Genomic DNA, 16,000 nt, shown 5'->3' with positions numbered 1-16,000 from the left:
GGTCGATGCGAGAAGGAGGCGAGGAGCCCACTACTTGAGCTACTTAAGTCAATAGGATGCAGCCCAAGGGCACATTGACTTCCCAGTCGGATCGAGCTGCTGTGCGCTCCAAGTCACACTCCATTGTGAGCTTCAGCCATGAGAGAAGGATGACAAATACTGTACACAACATGATGTTTGATCACTTGTTCCATCACTTCAAAGACTGTTTTTTTGGGTGGGGGGCTGGCTCTTGATTTAGACAGTCTTAAGACATTTGACACATCTGTTACTCTTCCCGTTACCCAAAAGATCTGAGGGAAGCCCCTCCCTCCTCTCCCAAGTAGACAGTTGGTTATTTGAGAAAGCGCTTGTGGTTGATTAAATGGATTCAAAGTTAATCATCTTAGTCGGCTATCGCATTAAGCCTTGGCAAATGGTGTTCATCATAGCTGTGGTGTCTTTTTAGCATGCTAATACTCGCCTTTTAGATTATGTCCATTTGCACGCTCAAAGAACATGGGGAGCTAGCTGTTTCCCTTTCATCTCCGTCCGAGATGCAATCAGTTTTTAACACGAGCAAAAAGGCAATTTAAGGGAGAGGATGAGAGGAGCTAGCGCAAGTTATCCCTTATGCTCAAATTCTCCCTGATAAAGGCTGACCTTTCGCATATGAAGGGGAAAGTGATTGAGTGTATTAATGAGTCAGCCAGTGTATCAGCGAGTGAGCAACAAGGTGGACGGCGGCGCTGGCGCGAGAATGTGTGAGGGAGCGAGCGTGAGCAGCTTACAGTAAATGAATACCCAAATCTTTAACGATTATAAGCCCCTAGAGAAAAACTACAAACGCCTCAGGTATTATTAATGGATGAATTTGTCGCTTTTAATTCAGTGGCCGTGGCCCACCCCAGGATTTGCTGAGGATCAGGTCCTAATCAGGGTGCCGGTGCTGGTGCCGGTGGGCCACAGCGCACAGCATCCAGCAGCCTCGTCGCACCAGCCAAAGAATGCTGATTCCTCAGTTTCATTAAAGACGTGTTCTGCCCTACAGCCCCTTAATCAAAATCTAGCAGCGGTCAATACTTCATCCAGGATCCATTACAGTGTCTCAGGTAAGAGCAATTACCTTTTTAGGAAGGAGGGGCGGGGGGGCACACAGGAGGGAGTGGAGGAGTTGACAACGCTCCAGAAGAGACAGAGCAATTGCAAGGCCATTTTGGAGGAGCAGATCGCTCTAAGTAAATACACTGATTCATTATAGAGAGGAGGAGGAGAGTATGAATCCCACATCTTATCTCTCGACTCTTCCCGGCTTCCGCCTCATCCGTTTCCCGCTTCAAACAGTCAATTTACCAAGTGTGGCAGAAACGGAGTGATTCATTGACAGCCCTATCTACCTTGGAATACAAGTGTCTTTGAATGCTGGACCAGATAGGAGGCTGTCTCTGTTTTCTGTCTCTCTTTTTTTTTTTTTTCTTTCACTTGTGGCGACAAGAATGCGAGCGCTTGTTTCCGTGCGCTTGTGTATTAGGCAAGGAGAGGCTTGTGCTATTAATAGGGCCGAAATGATATGCAGGGAGAAAGTGGATGCTAGGAGCACAAAGAGATAAATATGGAAATATGGAAATGTACGCACTGGATTAAAATTTGATGAATTTCAAACAAAATTCCACCTCCGCCATCAGTCTTTCTCCCGTATGGATGCTGTATGCATGCGTGTGTGTCGCTCTTGTGCAATTAGCCTCTGAAGACACGCTTGACTGATTGTGAAGCTTAAATCCCGGAGCCCATAGGAAAATGGCGGTGTACACGCCGCCTGCGCCAGAGTTGTTAGGGTTTGTAATTGCAGGTTTATGGGTTCACAGGCCGGTAAATCTGCCCGTGTACGGCTAAACGCTCCAGCGCGCTAACCGTGGCATCGCTCCCGCTCACCTCTACCAGCCATGACAAGCCTCAAAACTCCAGGTCTGTGATGTTAAGACGCGGGGGCAGGGCTGCACAGCATACAAATGTGCAAATGCTAGACGCGACGCCCGCGTTAGTCAGAGGAGGTCTCGCAAGACGAGCGTTAAAAAAGGAAAAAAAGGTATAACATTCAGTTTATCACCAATCTTTGCATTCACCAAAGTGAGAAAACCTCAAACAAAAAAGCTGTAGATGTTGATATTCCCGTTTGAATAGCAGACAGCAGACTTCTTCTTTATCGGCCTACCAAAACATTTGTTGGACAAATAGGTGCAAGTGAGTGGTTCGGATAAAAGAGCAGATGGAGACTAAAGAAGGCGCTTCATTATCACTTCAAACCTTAGCTCCTTCCTTTCATGTCCCCCCCCAACTCTCCTCCAAAAAAAAAGAAAAAAAAAAAAAAGCAGACACCTGCACGGAAAAGCACACATTACCGCACTCCACCTACTCAGACCCAGCCACCGACGTCCTTGTGCAGACGACACACACGTTTATAGGATGGGGGCGGGGGTGGGGGTGGTGGGAGGTCTCTCGGGTGTTAATCTAATCCGAGTTTGTCTATTTTCCATCGGCTTTGATGTCTTTCACCCTCTCCACCTGATTCAGCTGAAGTCACCTGGGAAGAGGACACCTATCCGGCTCCCAGGCTGTCAGCCATGAGCGACAGAGGCCGGCGATTAATTTCACCTAATCACCGTCCCGGCGTGATTACCGGCAGGAGCCGCTGACCCGGGTGACATTTGTTTAATGTCTTTCATGGGCAAGAACAGCCCTTTCATGTCGCCGACAAGATATTTGCTTTTATTTTCGTGCCAAGGGACAGCAAGAGGCAGCCAGCGATGCAGAGGGAGTTGTTGACAGAAACGAGCAGGGAACACAAACAGTTGAGAGCATGTCAAAACTTCTACACCACTGCCGGCCAAGTGCAGGGTTAATGAGGTGATGATTTTGTGGAGCTGCTGCACCTAAAGTAAGGGTGACAGGATGTTTCTTTGTGTGTGTCTGTGTGTAGAAATATAGCCATGTGGCATAAGTGATTAGAGATGCTATTATTTGGCTTCGTGCCCTAAGAAGAACCTCACAATCGAGGTGCTTTTTTTGAGTCTGACAGCAAATTAAAACAAGGCTAGACCTTATTTCCTGCACGTTTAGACATTAAGATGCATCTCTGACTAGATTAAATGTCCATCAAACTTGTGCATGCATGGGCATAGTGGTCATTTTTAATACTTTTTGAAAAAATAATACCAGATTGAAGTAAAAAAAAAAGACATTAGTAATAATATATATATATAAAAAAGCATCATGTAAAAACTGAAACAGGTGGGCCTAATTGGGTGGCGGTGGTGTCATCTATTCAGTGCCCAGTAAACACGACAGCACTCGTTTCTCTCTGGGACGCTCTTCTTTGACGCTCCACGGGTGGAGCACATTTCAAAAAGTTAAGTTGTCCTCACTAATCAGAAGCCTTTCAGTCGGGTGGCTGGATTATTGTCCATGTACGCGCGCAGCAAAATGAGCAAAGAGAACCCAGTATGACATTCAGTGCGTGAAATATTTCCAAGCTCAGGTTTTATCCTCAAGATTAATGTAGTGTGAGGAGACTTAATACCGAAAACAGTATGCGACGTTAAACGGCGCGTGTCGAATCAGGCGACAAACATACAACATGATATAAATGATGAAATGTACTTTCAGTTTCTCACTGGTACACACTAATGCATTTCATTTATCTGGGCCAAAAGGTTAATAAGACATACTGGTGATATATAATATCCATCTTTTGCGGGGACCTCTGATGGAATACGTGAATCCGGCATGTAATTTAGTAGCAGAACATTTCCTTTCCCTCCATCTCTCAACCCCTTGGCAACAGTGACCTCTATCTCGTGGCCGCACTCCACAGTAACCACCTCCCGCTAGCTGTATCTATTTGGTGTCAGCTGTTGCTTCATACTAAAGTGTGATTGGAGGGTGGGCGAGGGCATGATGCATCTATTTGGGCAATAAGTCCACCCTGACGATGGCGCCTGTGTAGCAGAGATATCGCAGTAAACTGAATATCATTCTTCGAGACGTGAGATATGAGCTCGAGCGGCTCCACGCGCTGCACTGCTCTCGGTGCTGTCGGGAGAGGGAGAGGAAGGAGACCAGGAAGGAGCTCAGTCAGCCAGTGTGTTGTCCAAATGTGGCAGCGTGGCTCACATCTCTATGTAAAGACACGCTGGATATTAAGACTGCAGTCACTGGAGCTTTAGCCCTGTAACGCACACTCGGGTAATGATGGATATCTTATTATTAGTTCCGATAGTCAGCGTTCCATTATTCTGCAGAATGTAATCATTTCTCGCTGGACAATCCTAAATTGTGTTCTTAATAAGTCCCATAATGCCGGGATATGAACACTAGGTGGTATATTAACACACTCCAGCCAGACTTAGGCATGAACTTGCAGTGTTAATAACCACTGCTCAAGGCTGAACATTCGTGGACACTTTCCTAAATGAATTCATTAGTGAATGTTAATCCCAGCTACATTAAAGGAATATGTTAACCTTTTGGGAGACTTTGCAGAGACTAAAACCAAAGAATTACGTCACTCGGGGGCTATTTTCGAGGGTGACGACGTCCAAGGTTGTCACCTCGTTTTCCTGGTATTTCTTCGAGCTAACAAGGTATACGTGTGGAGTCCAAACTTAAGAAATCTGTGTAGGTTATATAGAAGTGAAGTTTTGTCGATGGGCTGTAGGATTTCATAGTTTTAAGAAAACAGTTGAAGAGTTTTAAATATGTATTTGACGTGTGGCCAATGTACACACGCACAGGCTCTTGAAAACACACTTCATCTGCCACTAACGTCACAACCTGAACGTCACTGGCATTTACCATTTCTCTACCATCAAACACCAACACATGAAGGGCTGTTTTTGTTCTGGCTGCGTCAGGAGAGCGTTCTAATGAAACACTGCAGGTTCATTAGGTTAGCTGTCTTTACGTGTGGCTGTTCATTACAAGTTACCCGTCCGCGCTTTAATATCGCAACTTTTGAACTGGAATCTGTGGGTCAGTTGCCAGGGGTCGTTCCAATAAAGCGGAAAGGGGCAGGCCTTTGAGACTGGGGGTTTGTGAAGGCTACTCTACTCTCCCTGTCAGGAGCATTAACCCAACCGGACAAGCAGCATTACGGCGTTTAAAGGGCAACACACCACCGCTGTCATGGCCGCTGTTTGGCATGCTTCTGCGCTACTCTGCAACAAGCGCTGAATAATTCATTAAGTATTTCCACATTCCTTCGTTTACTTGGACTTAAATTTGTACTGGGGAAAGGGAGGAGGGGGAAACCGCTTTCTTCTCTATTAAATCTCCTTCACTTGACTACCCGCCTTACACATGCACTTTCCCCTTTTCTCTCGCTGCCTCTTGAGCCAGCATAGAATATGCATTAAGTATTCAGATGATAGTAACTTACTCCCTCTCTGAGGTCACAGTCATCAGGCCCCGGTTAAGTGTAATTACTGCTAATTAAAGCAGTGATGCAAAATGGAGTCAATGAAGCGAACGGATACAAGATGCTACAGTGTTGGTATTATATTAGCCTAAATGAATACACCGGACCTGTGAGTATTGTAAGAATGTAAATAAAAACATTAAAAAAAACGTCTGTTAACTTACAACTCACATCTCCAAGATCTTAAACGCAAATGTTAATTTGCAGCTCTTTTTTTTTTCTTCCTTTAGTCACCCTGAGCTTTAACTGAGCTAGTTTAACTGTTGCTTTAGGAGCCAGGGATGTGGTCAGGAATCCCACGATGGCTGCACCTCCATCCTTTTCAGTGAGCACATAGACACTGTGTGTGATAAATTGAAGGGCAGACGTCAGGCGCCACACTGACGAGGCTGCAACCCCTCACTTCCTCCAGTGATGGAGATGGGGAAATAATGAGGGCCAGTGCTGCTCAGTGTGTGTGTGTGTGTGTGTCCGTGTGTTTCTGTGTTAGGGGGCAAGGAGTAATGAATCTGCTCTTCATCCTCTCCCTCAGACAGTGGCGTCTGCCTCAGCCTATCTCCTCTCTAATTCATCTCCCTAGAAAACGAGCGGGCCACAGAGCACTGATCTAAACAACAACACCTTGAGAGCCACCATTAGAGTTGGAGGCAAAGCACCAGTGACATGATGGAGTCCTTTTCTGGTTTCAGCCTAATGACAGTCTCCTTTGTTTGGCCGGGGGGAAAGGAACACCCGAGGCTGGGAGATCTTTCCTCAATGATTATTTGAAGGCGCTGCAGTTAAATAAACCAGACCCTTCACATTTACACTGACATCCTAGGGTTACTTTAACAAGAGCAAAGTAACCAGGGTGCTTTGCTCTAAATAATAAGGCCTCCCTTATATCATAATAGCTGGTGTGAACCCCCAATGTGAACAACAAAGGTGTTCAATGCATCCAGTATGAAGTGTTTTTTTTTTTTCCTTAATGGATATACCACTAAAGCATAAATCTCCAACCTTTTTTTTTCACCACACACTGGTTCAGTTCCATTTTGTTTGGATGTTCAACACAATCACCAAATCCCTGATCGGTGGGAGCCCTGTGCTAGCTTTCCCGAGAGGTCCCATCGCAGGGTGATGAGAAAAGGACCTGACATCTGAAGTGCCTTTTCAGTGTCCAGTTACTTCCTGCATACATCGCAGAAAACCCAACTTCACAGAGATATGATATGTTGGAAATGGACATCTCAGAATTTTCTGCCTTGACTTTCATCCACATCCAGGCAGAGATATTACGTCAAACACACTTCCCAGGCCTCCAGGCATTTACAAGTTTGAAGAGTTGATCTCCTCTCTGCAGTGACGACTCGCAGAAATGGGTCACGGATCCATTACTTCCCATTTCTTGGCCGATCTGCTGTTTGAAGTAACGGTCAAATTCTGTTGACAGCGATGTCACAGTGGTGACTGCACATCAGAGCGGTCGGTCCCAAAAACCCATTGAACGTTGGGAACGTTTCAACTCAAAGACTGTAGTCGTTCGACTCAGAAGTGACAAACAAGATTTTATTGCACCCGCTAAAGATGACACACACCAGGATAACGCAGAGTGAAAATAGTCTATGAAGCAGCTCTAACCAATGATCTCCCCCTTGTGGTGGGACAAGCAGCAACGCAAACATTCAGAATCAATTCAGAATTTCTGTTCAATCATACTGTTTTCTCAAAGTTCTGTAAGAAATGATGTGCTGGCTGACACACATTAATGGTGACGTATATGATCCCTGACCTCCAACAGCGACATGTCCCACTGCAGCAGTTTCAACATCAATTTCACGGTGGCTGTAAAGCGCGGCCATAATATTCCGTAGCGCGGCGCAGACGTCACACAGTCATTGCCGTTTCGCCTTTTCTTTGCCATCATTTCATGTCACAGTCTACAAATTTAGATGAAACTACTTCATTTATTGTCTCCTCGCCCTTCCTTGGCAACGAGACGCACTGTAAAGGAAATTTATCACACAATCTCTTAGTCTCATAACCAGTAGCCTAGATTTTGCTAATGTATTCTTTTCCATGTTTGGCATGTGACGTTGAGCTCACATGAATGAGAAGTTATTGCTGATATCTTAGGGCTTCCTATGGTTTTCACATGACTTCTTTGAGATAGTGATATAATGGACTATATAATCTGTGTGTTATTCTTCTGGTCCCGGGGGCTTCACAAAAGGGACTGTGGAGGAGTGAACTGCGCGACCTGCGGTGGATGGGAAGTCTAAGTCTCACTGTGTACTCTTTGCTCATTAGCCACTCTCAAAGCTCTGTGCTATGTCTGCGCTGTGAACCCATCTGCAGATGCCGAATGAAAGACAATAAATAAAAAACATTTCGTTTTTAGTGTATTTCCAACAAAGATTTTCACAACCATATTTTACACAAACGCTGTCCTCGTGACATTTTTTCAAACGCGGTATCATATCATTCCCAGGCTCTGCAGCTCTGCTTGTGAGTGGGGCTCAGGATCAATATCATAAATATTTGTCCCGATTTCTAATGTGTGTTCAGCGATTTTAATTGGGGCTTTTAATGTTTTTATTCTGAACCGGTGGCTAAAAGCTAAAACAAACATGGCTCCCTGCCACCGCTGCCTTCGCTTGCTGAGAGAGAAGATGCTAAAAAACAAAGAAAAGCAGATCCAAATGAAAGGCTACGAGAGATAATCACATTAGCATACCCGGCACAAATACGGCGTTGTGTGTTTTAAGCTCCTGACGGTGAGAAAAACAAAAGCAAGAGGCGAGGTTGACTCTACTAATCTGATTAAGGGCCCCTCCCCAGAGCTAGTCCTTGAAAGAGTAATGGGCAGTCGTGAACTGGCAATACCTCCATTAACCACACCAGCAAACATTTACATAATGTACACATAATGTGCTGATTCATTCTGTCCTGATTCAAACAAGGCACAGATAACTCACCGGTGCTGTATCACACCATTCATCACGCCAGGTCATTTACATCCAAAAGCACTTTAGAGGCGCGGCACATATATCTTTGTCTACATACATTATGGGATCTTTTCGGAAAATTGTATAATGCATCGCCTCGTATCGCAGGATCACACATCACAACATCCAGAGACACTAAGACGGAGCATTTGTGGCACTAATAACTTTTCCACTGCATGGGTTCAATGTGTGGAGTGTGGATGATTTGTTATTTTTATATATTTTTTATTGTTTGTCTCAAGGCAAACCGAGAAAGGCAGCATCCTGTCATGTGCGATGTGACATCTGTGTAAGACGGGGGGCGAAGCGCAAACACATTGGGGGCAGAGAAGCGGTTAAAGCTAGAGTTTTTCTGGATTTAAAGAGTTTCATAAAAGAAAATTTAAGATCTCTTGTCAGAGTCGTTGCCAACTACAATGGACCCGGACACATAATCCACAGATTTAAGCGTCGGCAAGTCTCACGGGAGCGTCCTCTGCGGAAGAAACAGTCTGTGGGGAACTGTTGACGGTGAGGTCAGTTAAAATCTGCATCACCCCTGTTACGGGAGGAATCTCCGTGAGTAAGAACCCGGGTATAATGAGAAAAGATTGCAAATATATGCACCATGAAGCGAGAGCTGCCTTGGATTTTTGTGTGTTATTTTACTTGATCTCTCACCTGAGGGAACACAAATCTCAGTCTTTTTCTCGCTCTCTTTTTTTTTTTAATCTCACTTTAATATGCCAGGACTCTGGGCCACGGAGGTCCAGGTATTTTTCAATTTTAACAAGGTCCTCTTCATCCATTGTGACTGCTTCAAAACTAAGGAGAAGAATTAGTGTAACACGGGGTTGTCTACTTTCTACTAGTGGTTGAAGTGAGGCTGACACGGCTGTGTGAATTCCAATCAACTAAAAACCTAAAAATATGCCAAAAGCATTCGCTATCTGGGTGAACACAGTAGATGCCGCACAAGGCCATTGAGAAAACTGTGATTTGAATAGAAATAAGAGACAACTGAACCTTTACCTAGACTGAAAGGCGAGAGGCCGCGGTTTAATTGAGGGGTAACACGATAATATCTCAATTAATTACTATATATATCCAAATCATGCTGTTTGTGTCGTTGACTAAATCTTTTTATGACATGAATTTATCATTTTCCACATCCTGTCAGTGTTTAATGATAATTTATCTACTATACCTCACAGCTTACTGACTGTTGCTGCTTTTTTTTTTGTGTTTGCTTTAAATATTAGACCAAGGTCCGGGGTTCAGAAACACATTCGTGAGCACAATACTGCAGCCTAGACTTTTAACGAGCGGCACTGAAAAATCCCCTGACACAGGTGGTCCGAAATAACCACCATATAGCTCATAAACCCTGAAAGAGTGCGTGACAGATGAGCTATCCGGAATGCCACTTGCTGCATAATCCTGAATGATCCCGTCCCCGCGTTGGGTAACATTAATCATTATGATCAATTAATGAAGTCGCGGTGCTGCGCGCACAAAAGCGACCCCCTCTCACTTTTGGAGCCGCACGGGTGCACCGTGTTGCTGCACTACAGTTAAAGGTATTTAGTGAACTCCGAGGAAAGACTCCTGCAAACAGCTGGAAGCAACAAACAAAACTTCAGCTCCTATTAACATTTTGGCACCTGGATTACACTCAGACGCGGGAGGAGGCTGTTGGCAAGCCTCATTAATCGAATCTGTTACAGAGTTAACGGCATCGAGCGCTGCATTTTTTATGGACATTTCACTTTGTAATAGATCTGAAGTTGTGGAGCACAGTGAAAGACGCAGAAATAAATAAATAAATAAATAAAAATCACCATGCCCGGAAGGTGTTAGGGGGATTTTTGAGGTGTGTGAGGTTTTTATGGACTAATGCTACGAGTGAAATGTGGGAGGAAAAAAAAAATCTTTGCCCAGTGTGAATGCCATGGATCAAAAACGCATTAACCCAGACGGCTCACTGCCATTAGCCCGCTACATTCATTTATTGTGTTAAGAGTTGAATAAAACAATCGTTCACAACTGGCCCTAGTTTAACAAATCAAAGCGCAGCAGCACCAACAGGAACATTGAAAGGTGACTGTTTTCAGGCTTAGAACTCACCTAAAAACTCTGCGAGAAAATCTAACAGTCTGGTCTAGAACACGGTACATGGGTTAAAGAGCTCGATGGCTCCTCCACATGGATCATCAGCTGGTGAAGACTTTTTGCCGAAAGTATTAAAACATAAAGTAATACAGCTACTGTTAGCTTAAATAGCTGCTTAGAAGTATATAGACACTTTACTTCCTCCCCCTCCCCTGATCCTGAGTCCTAACCCTGAATCTCAAATCTCATTTTACACAAACACACAAAATGTCACAAAAACATGTACGTAAAAGGTTCTAATTTAAGTCTTTTTCTGCCTCTGTGTCTGTTATCATTGTTGTCTCGTTGCATATACACTACGAGAGAATTCAGAGCTTCACAGAAGTTGCAACATTTGGTACGTGGCTCTAAATTGCCCAAGTTGTCCAGGAGGTAGACGTATCACGTGTTTATCCAAGGCACAGGCAGAATAAACGCGGTGCACGGGTTAACAATTGCGTCTTCCTTCGCTTTGAGTCATAACTCAGCCTATTGAACCCGCCTCAGGCACCTGCTCTATCCAACTGAACCCACTAATCAATAGGGCTCCCATGAGATCAGCAGCCCACTCACTTCCCTCTGCATATACCCAAATACATCACCCAGTCACTTAGGAAGAGCCTCTCCGGGGGCGCACACATGCACGCGCGGAGAGAAAACACCAGTAATAAAGGGACGTGTGCGTTAACCGGAGCTGGATATGCCTCAGTTGAGTTCTCACAACCGTGTCCTGTGTTTCCCGGAGTCAACGCTTTTCCTTCTCTTGCCCCGCCGCGCAGATTTGCGCACCTCGGCGCGGAGGGCGGCGCGAATCGGACACCTGATGAGATAGGAAGCGTCGCTTTCACTGACCGACTGGATAAAGCAAAAGCCAGCACGTCTGCAAAACAAACACCATCAGCTGCTGTTTGGTCTCCGAGCTCCTTCATGAACTCCATTGAGGGAAGGCAAACACAAAGCAGACGCACCTCCCCCCCTCCGCCCCGAAGTCGGCCTCGCCGGCCCCGCACACTGCTGCACAGCACTGCACAGCCGAGGAGGCGTATGCCAAGACAAGTTAAGCCCCTGACATGTTTGTGTGAGTCAGGACCTCGCTGGTGGAGAGTGTGTTCATGCATAAGCATGTGCTTGAACCCAATGGGCAGCCTCTATTTTTGTTTCCTTTCGCATGCGCGGGCACACAGAGACACGGACAAACACATTCACACGTCTCGAATCTAGATGAACGCCGCGGTTGCCAAAAAATGATTCGCGCTCAGACTGTGTCGACAAACACCCACAAAACACACACACACACACACACACACCGTCCTCATTAAAATTCTCTGGCTTCTGCACCGGCAGTGTGGAGCAAGGGCTGCGTAAGTCCCTCCACAGATAACATAGAGAAAGCAGGCTATTGTCTTATTCTAATCCTTTTGAAGGAATAAAGTGAGAAATACCAGGGAAGAGTGAAGATGGGTGTGGAAGGCTCAGTGAAATGATATCTACAGCCCAGTGGGTTGTTATTTCACAATTTTCACAATCTGCAGCACCTAACTATTTCACAGCCGCTGACAAACAGACACTGGCTGAGTGGGCACACAACATCAATATCATCCGCGCAACATTAGCATATGGACAAACAGCCTCAAGGTGCCTCTTATTTTCTTATAACTGTAAAAAAAAAAAAAAAACATTGCGACTAACAGTTTATTCTTATTCTCTGGGCTGCATCTGCGCATCTTAAATTTCTTCATTTTTAGGATTCGCTCAGACCATATTAAAGAGAGTGTGAAAGCGATTCTTTATCAAAGGGAAAACACTGACCTGGACTGAGCAGGTTTAAGACACCACCGTTTATTTTCCATCGGCTCGAATCATTCTGTGTCACTCGCTTAGAGCTTATACCGTGTTCATACTGTTTCCTTTTATTAAACAAGCTCAATAGCCTCATGTTATTTATCTTATTTACATGACGCCGTCATTTCTGCCTCTACGCGGTCACATGTTTACAATTAGACAAATTTGTAGATTGAACCGCGTTGAAATGTTCTGATGTTTGGTTCAGGTTTTTTATTGAATGCCGTCATTGAAAGAGACACGTGGTTGGTGTCCATGTGCACCATGACACCCAGTCCCCCTAAACATTTAAATGTTTAGAGCTTTTACTTTCTTGATTACCACAGTTGAGTTGAATCAATGAGTCTGAAATCTGAATAAGAAAGTCACTAGTTCATGATCAAAATGCTCACAACAACCATCACGAGTCAAACGGCAACAAACTGCTTAAATGTGGCAACTGTAAAGAGTGGACAGGAATAGTTCAGGCCCCCAAATGTCTTCCTATCAGTTAGTTGTTTTCTGTTCCCCAGCTCACCTTCCAGCCAAATCTCTTTTATATATATTGCGCTGCGGATGGTCAATGAACTCTCTGAGCCTGCAATAAGCTGCCCCTGAAGAACTCTTAAGCCCTCCTCCATCAGTCACTCAGTGAAACATTAGATGCTGCAGCAAAATTAATGCAGTCGAAATTAAATGAGAACACAGAAAAGACTCCCCTGTAGGAAAAAGAAGTGAGCATCTTAAGCTTAAAATCGATCCGTGTAGGAGTTGGGCAACGTTCTTTATTAACTTTGCGGAGGACCTTCCCCACAGATCTAACTGTGGACAAACACAACTGAGGTGTCAGCAGGTAGAGAATGTGCTTAGACGGCTTCTGAACATTGCAAATAGGTCATCTTTGAGTCGGCTATACGGCTAATATCAGCTCCTCTGGGCTGCAGAGGTCAGTCATTACCATTAATTATCCCTCGCTGATTTGGTCAGCTGTTCAGAGACACTTCTGAGGAAAACTCCCTGTCTGTCTGTCTGCTTGTCTATCTATCTGCATTCCCTTGTAATTACCTCCATTTTCTTTTATATTAAATTTAATTGGAACAGAGTGGAACAGGCTGGGGCCATCTTTATGAGGAGGGAGGGCGTATCAGGAAGCGCAGTCACTGATTCAATAAAGGTGCACGTATGAATCATATCCCTCGCGCTTAGTTTGAAGACTGAAAATAAGACCCTTAATTTCAGGATGCGGAAGCAAATAAGGGGCCTCGCTAGAAAGCGGTAAGAGGATGCAGCTATAGAAAGATCACTGAGGTTTTAATGCACGCCAGGGCTGCACGTCTTGTTATGGAGTGAACCTTCCCTCTGCATGATGAAGGGCTGTTACACGTCTTATTTTATCAGAAACACAACGGGATCAGAATACAGCCACGCAACAAACATTTGAAAGAGACAACGGTGGTACTGTTGGGAGGTCCAGGACCAAAACACCAATTTTAACACTAATTAAAAATTGTAGCAGCAAACCGCTAAAAATAGCATTTACTGCAGAGGCTCATCAATTAGATTCAGCCCCGGGGGACGGCTATAACATTGCTCTGTAGGACTGGTGTGCTTTTGCTGGGTGTGCAGCATAACACAATGCTTGTGAGGAACACACACGTACAACGTTACAAGGCCAGATGCAAGGACATAATAAGGGTAGGAGTTTGCTGCATATATACATATATATACACATATATACATATATATACAAACAGTAAATACAGTATATGTATATTTATGGGGCCAATCAGATAGTTCCTTCAAAAACTGTGTCCAAGTGCACCTGGAAGAATTGATGCTGCCCTGAAGGCAAAGGGTGGTCACACCAAATATTGATTTGATTTCTCTTCTGTTCATTCACTGCGTTTTGTTAAATGATGGAAATAAACTATCGACGCTTCCATTTTTGAAAGCATTCTTAGGTTACAGCATTTTTTCCACACTTGCCTCAACGTTTGCACAGTACTGCATATTTACTCTATATTCTATTATTTCTACTTCATTGGTGTGGTGTATGTATGAAATACACACTTACATACATACTGAATACACAATAAAAAGACTAGATGGATAGCCTTTATAGGGCTGCACAGCTCACCGCACAATTAGAACATCACACACGATCATTCTTTTGCCTTTAACAGCATGAAAACCCTGACCTTAAAATGCCAGATGATGATGATGCTCGCCGAGAGAGCATTCTCTCTGACCATCCTCAGGTGCTGCCTCCCCTGAGCTATCTGGCTTCATTTCCACGTCTGCTCCTCCAGCTCTTTAGTGCAGCCAAGGTGAAATGGTGCACAGAAGGGAACAAGAGTCCAGACTGTCCACCGCTGAGATGCATTCAGCCACGACCTTCTGCACCACTAAGGCCTTCTACAAGCGATCTTTAAATAAGCTTCAATTCCACAACCTGTGCCGGTGTCAGCCCAAATAAACAACTGCAAGAATGACGCTCGCACGGCGAGGAGAATAAGACAGGAACATGAAAGAAGAGCGAGGAGGAGAGGCGGTTCACAGAGTCCTCAGTATTTTGTGGGTGAAACGCGGGGTAGAGAACTACAGAGGGAGAAGAAGTAATGCACACAGGATAACAAGATGGTGCCCCATTTAAATGAAAGTTTTTAAATCACGTACACACCGAATCATACTTCCTGCGTCATAATTCACAGGCTTGGCCCCTACACCATGGCCATTGGTGCATTTCCCATACAAACCACTGGAGAGAACATTCAACTGAGACTTAAACCTACGTTCCCAACTTCCCACAAGCAGGAGCTAAAATAAGGGATTAAAATAATAATATGGCTCTTCTAGACTTTGCAAATGTCACGATACTGAATAGATCAAGTTATTGATAATAAAGTCATTTCAGGAGCTTGGCCACTGCTAATTCCCTGAACAGCCCCAGCACCGTTCCTGGGGGATCGAGAGATAAACCGCTGACACAAGAAGATGGTTTTTGAGGTAATGCAAATATTGTAGAAGCTTCCAGTGCCACTTCCAACACCACCAACGAAAACTGCAATGGAGACACTGTTGTCTTCTTCATCTTGGAGCACAAAGCTTCGATGATGTGAATTACTGCCCTTTTAGACTGAAGGGTGGAAAGCCAACTATCTGAGGATACATTGGTGACTCTTATGTTGGTCTCCAGGGTTTGGGGTCAGTTCCCTTCTCTTGATAACTCTGGTCCCAGGTTTGCTCAGTACCAAGGCTGAGCTCAGACTAGCTTGTGGTATGAGTGTTTACCAATCCGCTGTTGAACCCTTCGACACCCTCGTCAATATCAAACATGTTTGATATTTACTGTTTAAAATGGAAGATTATGTCGGTACTTTCACAAGAGAGAAATGAAAGTATGAGAGAAATGAGTCTACAAGGACACAGAGCAGCTGATGGCCCTATCAAGCAACAGTAAACACTCTAGCCCTTTGGCCAGCGTACTACTGTACACAGATATTAAACCTGGCAGTTAACATCTGACCCCTAATTGTCTCCGAAGGACAGACACCATGTTGACCGAGTGGCCACGAACATTTTAGTTCAGTCTTTATTTTTTTCTTGTTAG

At 44.6% G+C, this 16,000-nt stretch overlaps 1 protein-coding gene across 2 annotated transcripts in view; it reads right to left on the bottom strand.

Moving 5' to 3' along the window:
- Positions 1-16,000, bottom strand: part of LOC124999039 (MAM domain-containing glycosylphosphatidylinositol anchor protein 2-like) — a 177,454-nt gene that overhangs the window by 89,241 nt on the left and 72,213 nt on the right. The gene's annotated exons all lie outside the window — the stretch shown is intronic.

Source organism: Mugil cephalus, chromosome 21 (assembly GCF_022458985.1).
Source record: "Mugil cephalus isolate CIBA_MC_2020 chromosome 21, CIBA_Mcephalus_1.1, whole genome shotgun sequence".
NCBI classification, from domain to species: Eukaryota; Metazoa; Chordata; class Actinopteri; order Mugiliformes; family Mugilidae; genus Mugil; species Mugil cephalus.
This window is presented reverse-complemented; position numbering and strand designations above follow the sequence as displayed.